General features: G+C 32.2%; 1 non-coding gene across 1 annotated transcript; it reads left to right on the top strand.

Annotated features, from left to right (window-relative positions):
* The first annotated feature begins 2069 nt into the window (after positions 1 to 2069).
* TRNAQ-UUG lies at positions 2070 to 2153 on the top strand. The gene has a single exon. It is a non-coding gene; the product is annotated as a tRNA-Gln (tRNA).
* Positions 2154 to 5766: the final 3613 nt, after the last annotated feature.

Genomic DNA, 5766 nt, shown 5'->3' with positions numbered 1-5766 from the left:
CAAGAAATGTAATCAGTTTGCCAATGTCACACTAGACTTATTTGTTTCCCTCTGTTCTGGCCTATCTTTTTGCTGTATCTCAATTTCTGAGATATAAATGACTGTATAGTCTTAAACATAGGCCTATGGACACTGCTTTAGGGTAGCCAACAAAAAATGAGAAGTGAAAATCTGTAGAGAAGAGTCCTCTTCAGCAAATGTTACAGGATCAGTCCATCAGCTAATCTATACTTATGAAATACTTACCTACAGTGGTGCCATGGTAAAAAGGCACTTATTCTCAAGAAACTTTCACTGAATCAGAAAAACAGTTGAACAGCTTATGTCCCAGTTGAAAGTTAGTTAGCAAGACTAAAATTTTCCTTTACTCTTTTGTCAGTTGTCATAGTACTGCTATTTACTGTAACATATTTCTTTTCCTCTATTTATGTTTTGGAATAAGTAATATATGCATCAGGTAGAAATTGAAAATGTGCAGAGGAATACGCAATGAAAACAACTCTCCTTTCCACCCAAATCCCTCAGCCAGTTCCCCCAAATTTCACAGGATAATTTATGGATCTAAGTATTGTATTTATACATATAGATATGCATATATGCATGTGTGTGTGTAGGTAAAAAAAAAAAAAAAATATATATATATATAAATTTAAAGGACATTTAGATTATTGCCAATCTTTGTTATTATGAATTATGCTCTGACTAATTTACCTCTGTATTTGTCATTTTATCAGTAGGATAAATTTCTGAAGCTGGAATTATTGGGGCAAAAGTTATATACATAATAAATTTGTATGTATTGTGCTTAAGTTTACTTCCATAGAGATACAAACATTATACTGACACCAGTAATATAAGAGAACTTTCCCCAAGTTCTTAATAAAACAGAGGATTAAGCCCTTTTATCTTTACATATCTCTTAGGTGAACAATTGATATCTCTATATTGCTTCTAATTTGCATTTCTCTTATGATTGGGATTGAGGACTGTTTCCTGTGTTTAGATGCTCTGCCTTTTTCACTGTGGACTTTAGCCGTCTTTTGCTTCTTTTACTGAGTTGTTGATATAGTTTTACTTACTAGTAGGGACTTGTTATATATTAAAGAATGTAGCTATTTTTTTCTATGATATAAGTTGTGAATAGATTTCCTTGTCTTTATTTGTCTCTAAGTTTATTTATGGTTTTTATTTTCAGTAAAAAAGTTTGAATATGTAATGACATCTATTAGTTTTTAAATTAATTCTGGGTTTTATTTTATACTAAGATTGACCTATTTAATCTAAAATCTTCCAATATTTATTCTTACTTTTATGTCTCATTATTTTAATGTTTAAAATTTTGATATATCTGGAATTTATTATACATATTTTTTTTCTAGATTGGTACCTAGTGATCCCAACAATATATGTTGCTGAATCTATTTCTATACTGAATTTATATTGAATCTATTTCTATATTTTCTATTTTACTCCACTGATGTGTTTATTTGCATACCAAATACTGCTCTGCTTTAATTCTAACTGCTTTATAGTGTGGTTTAGTTTTCTTTTTTTCATAGTGTAATTGCTTGTATATCAAGTAAAGTATAATGTATGTGTAGCTTAAAAAACATTTTATTCTTAATTTGATTGGAGGAAGTGGGCCCATCCAGACTTTTAAAATAGAAGGCCTTGACTGAAAGAAGACTGGCCTGACATATATAAATTATCTCAGGAGATATTAACATTTTTATGCTTTTTAAGCTTCCAATCTTAGAACATGGTATGAATTTCTATTTGTTAAAACAGTGCATGTCCTTCAATTGTATTTTAATATTGTCTTCATAGACCTATGCATTTCTTCCTAAGTTTATTCATAGATATTTTATCTTTTTGTTGTTTCTATATATGAATCTTTTCTTTCAACATATAATTTAAGTGGTTGTTTCAGTATTTATGACAACTGTTTGATCACATACATTAATTCTTTTCCCAGCCACTTTACTTAATTTTCTTACCTTTAGTAACAATTAGTTGATTCTTTTTTTCTTCTAAGTAAACAATTATCTAAAACAAGCAGTTTTAGGGGTGCCTGGGTGGCTCAGTCGGTTGAGCTTCTGACTTTGGCTCAGGTCATGATCTCACATTCGTGGGTTCAAGCCCCACACCAGGCTCTGTGCTGACAGCTTAGGGCCTGGAGCCTGCTTCAGATTCTCTGTCTCCCTCTTTCTCTGCTCCTCCCCTCTTCGCTCTGTGTCTCTCTCTGTCTCTCAAAAAAATAAAACATTAAATTTTTTCACATAAATAAAATAAGCAATTTTATCTAAGTAATTTTATCTCCGCATTTTGTATTTTCATAAATTTTCCCCCTTTTGCTTAACTTTATCCATTAGTAACTAGGAAACAAAGTTAAATAGTTTTGGCAAACTCCATGCTATTTTGTTACTGAACCCAGTTGAAAGGTTTCTAATGTTTTAAATAAAGAATGTGTGTCATAGTTCATCAGATAACTTTTCATCATCCGTAGAGGGTCACTGTCCTTATCCTATTAATATTTTAAATAATACCAATACACTTAAGATTGAACCACTCCATATATACTTGACCATTAGTGTATTATTCTCCACTTTGCTTTTTGATTCTGTTTGCTGATTTTCAGTCAAAATGTTTTGCTTGTTATTTATAAATTAGTTTAATTGTTTTCTTTCTTTTCTTCTTCTTCTTCTTCTTCTTCTTCTTCTTCTTCTTCTTCTTCTTCTGGGATCTTGGTCAAGCTTTGGTATTAATATCATAGAACTTTCATTAAAAATCAGTAGATTTTCTTTTTGTATGTGGTCTAGAAGACCTACAACATTTTAAAGTTTATTTTGAAATGAATGCAGTCACTCCTCAATGGGAGACCTCTTGGCTTTAGCAATGTTTCTTTTTCCCAGAAAGGGATCTGAATTGTAAGGACATTGAGTATTCTAGAGACAAAGCGTGATAAAGGGGAATAGGGGAATATGAAAGATGGTGGTGGCAGCCACCACTTAGCTCCTAGTGTTGCCTACTTGTGGCCCTGTAGGGCCTGTTCTTAAGAAGAGAAAACATTCTGCTGTGTACAACATCCATGAAGAAGCAGTGACATATTTGCTTCAATGCTTATTTGATCTTTTCACTTCATAGATATAGATTCCTAGATTCATTGATATAGATTCCTAGATTCATAGATTATAGATGTGCTATTTTAACAGGTTCATGTTAAATGATTATGTAAATTTCTTCCAGGGCAGAAGTCTATTTGGGAACATTCATATTCTAGAAACCCTGATTAATTTTTGCTCTAAATTATTTATTGCTTTAAAAGAAATATAATATAATATATTTAATATATTATATATAATTATATATTAATATAATATATTAAATAGAATATAATATATATAGAATATAATAAACAGTCTGCTATAACCTCAAGTCAAACCATTTTCATATAACATGTCATGATATGCTTGAAATTAAGGTCTAGCTATTATGGCTAACCAATCTTTCTGTAATATAATGTTCGCTCTCACTCAGAAATTTCCATTAAGTGTCTGTATCTACAAAGGCTAAGGGTGGATGAAATTCTTTCTGTAGAAAACTTGCCATATAAGAAGCCCTTGAGGGAACTGGGTGACAGGAAGGGAATCTGACACAGCGTTTTTCCTCAGTGAATTTTTAAACAAATACTCCACTTCAAGCCTCTGCACTTGTTTCAGCCACGATTTACAAAGTGAGACTTAAAGAGAAATCTGTCCTTTGAAAGAAGAAAATCATTGTCCTGTCTACCCTACGACTTGGAATTACTGAGATAACATAATAAATTAGAGCTACACATTTTCTTTTGGTTTTCCATCTATTGTTGTTTTTTTTTTTTTTTTTTCTTCTAACAGCATGTGACAAACTTCAGCAGGAACATGGCACTGTTTGAAATTACAGAAAGTTTAAAAACCGTACTCAGGTTGCTCAGTGCTCCACCCTCTCAGGTATAGCAAGACTATTAAATTGATACCAGAAGCATCCAACTTAAAATAATTTTTATTTTTTGTTGGGAATACGCTCCTCTCGTGATGTGCTAATTCAATATTTCATTAGCTTCTAATGGAGAAATGACAATATAAACTGAGACCTGATGCATTTTCCCAAAAGTAAAAGAACAAAGCTGTGTTTGTGACTGCCTCAAGATGTTGTACAGTGTCTCCTCTGTGATAGACAAGTCTGAATTTATGCCTATTTAAGACTCAGTGGTATCATCCTTATTGACTAAAAGGAACCTGATGTACTAATAAGGAAAGAAGAAACTTTTTTAGAAGAAACTAATAAGGAAAGAAGTAGCTTTTCCCCTTATCTGGACATTTTGTTAAATTGCCAGATAGCAAATGGATGGGGGTGGGTATGCTGTAGGAAGATGGATGCAAAGGCTTCTATGGTGATACATGATATTTTCAAAGACGAAAACTTGTTAAAAGGACTTAAAAACACAATAGTGTCCCCATTACCTCTCTCTCTCCTATGGTACCTAGCCCAGCACCTCATCTACACAGAGTCATCCTTAATGTTGCTACATATATAAATACATGCTGTGTTATCAAGAGGAAATGGGGTATTCCACATAAAATAATATTACACATAACTGAAATTTAACTCTTTACTAGACACTTTATATTCCAAAATTTTAGGATGTCTTTTTTTAATGATGAAATACTTTATTAATATCTCTCTGTTATTAATCATTCTGGATGACTCAAGATTATATGTTGGTCCTTAAATATAGCCTGGTCTCATGGAGGCTGGGAAACATGAGGATTCTTTCCCCTTCACTAAATGATGTCATATTGCTTGGCTTTCCTTGTTTTAGAATTTGCTTTTTGTTTCTCCTCTCTACTGCCCCTTTTTGTTGTTATGAAATTAAATGTCTATAGACGTCAGAATTGGCTAGGTGATGCTTCAAGGGGGTCAAGCAGAACTTCTTCCAGTGATGCAAGAAGTAGAGAGGACTGCATGTCAGTGAGCAGCTGTGATGTCTCTCGCAACGATCCTCTCCTAGACTCATATCCATCTGTGAATGAGCATGTTTTTTTGGGATATAGCTGGTGCTATTTAAACATTTGTAGAATATATATAAAAGATAACCCTTCCATTTTTAAAGATAATATGAGTCTGATGTTATAATGACATATTGTGCACATTATTAAATTTAATTTTCACAATTTCCTGCAAGTTACATGTGATTATTTTCACTTTACAAAGTAGAAACTTGAATCTCGTGGAGAATAAGTGACTTCACTACATTTTCCCAGCTAGTAAGGGGTAATGTTGAAATTTGAACTTGGGTCTGTCTAGATCCACGGTCAATGCCATGTGTTTGCTACTTCTACAAGCCTAACAACCTTGTCCTCCCTTCTATTTGAATTCACCTCATCTGCTGTCTGAGAATCCAGACAGCCTCTGAAAATATGAGTAAATCATTTTTTATATTGCTTATTTTCTAGTTCTCAACTATATGCCAGATAGTAGGAATTTATAAAAACACATTTACCATTCTTCAAGTATAGTAAAACCATTTAAATATAAATGAAAATATTTTGATTATAGTTCACCATTTTCCATTTGTTTTGATTGATGAAGCTTGATATACTTAATATTTTTCAGATACATTTTTGCCCACACAACATATCAACATGTTGCTTATTAGGAATGGTCTTTGAAAACAATATCCCTTATTATAAACATGAAAATATTACATTTTTACTTCTGAAACATGTT

The sequence above is a fragment of the Lynx canadensis genome, chromosome C2 (assembly GCF_007474595.2).
Source record: "Lynx canadensis isolate LIC74 chromosome C2, mLynCan4.pri.v2, whole genome shotgun sequence".
NCBI lineage: Eukaryota > Metazoa > Chordata > Mammalia > Carnivora > Felidae > Lynx > Lynx canadensis.
This window is presented reverse-complemented; position numbering and strand designations above follow the sequence as displayed.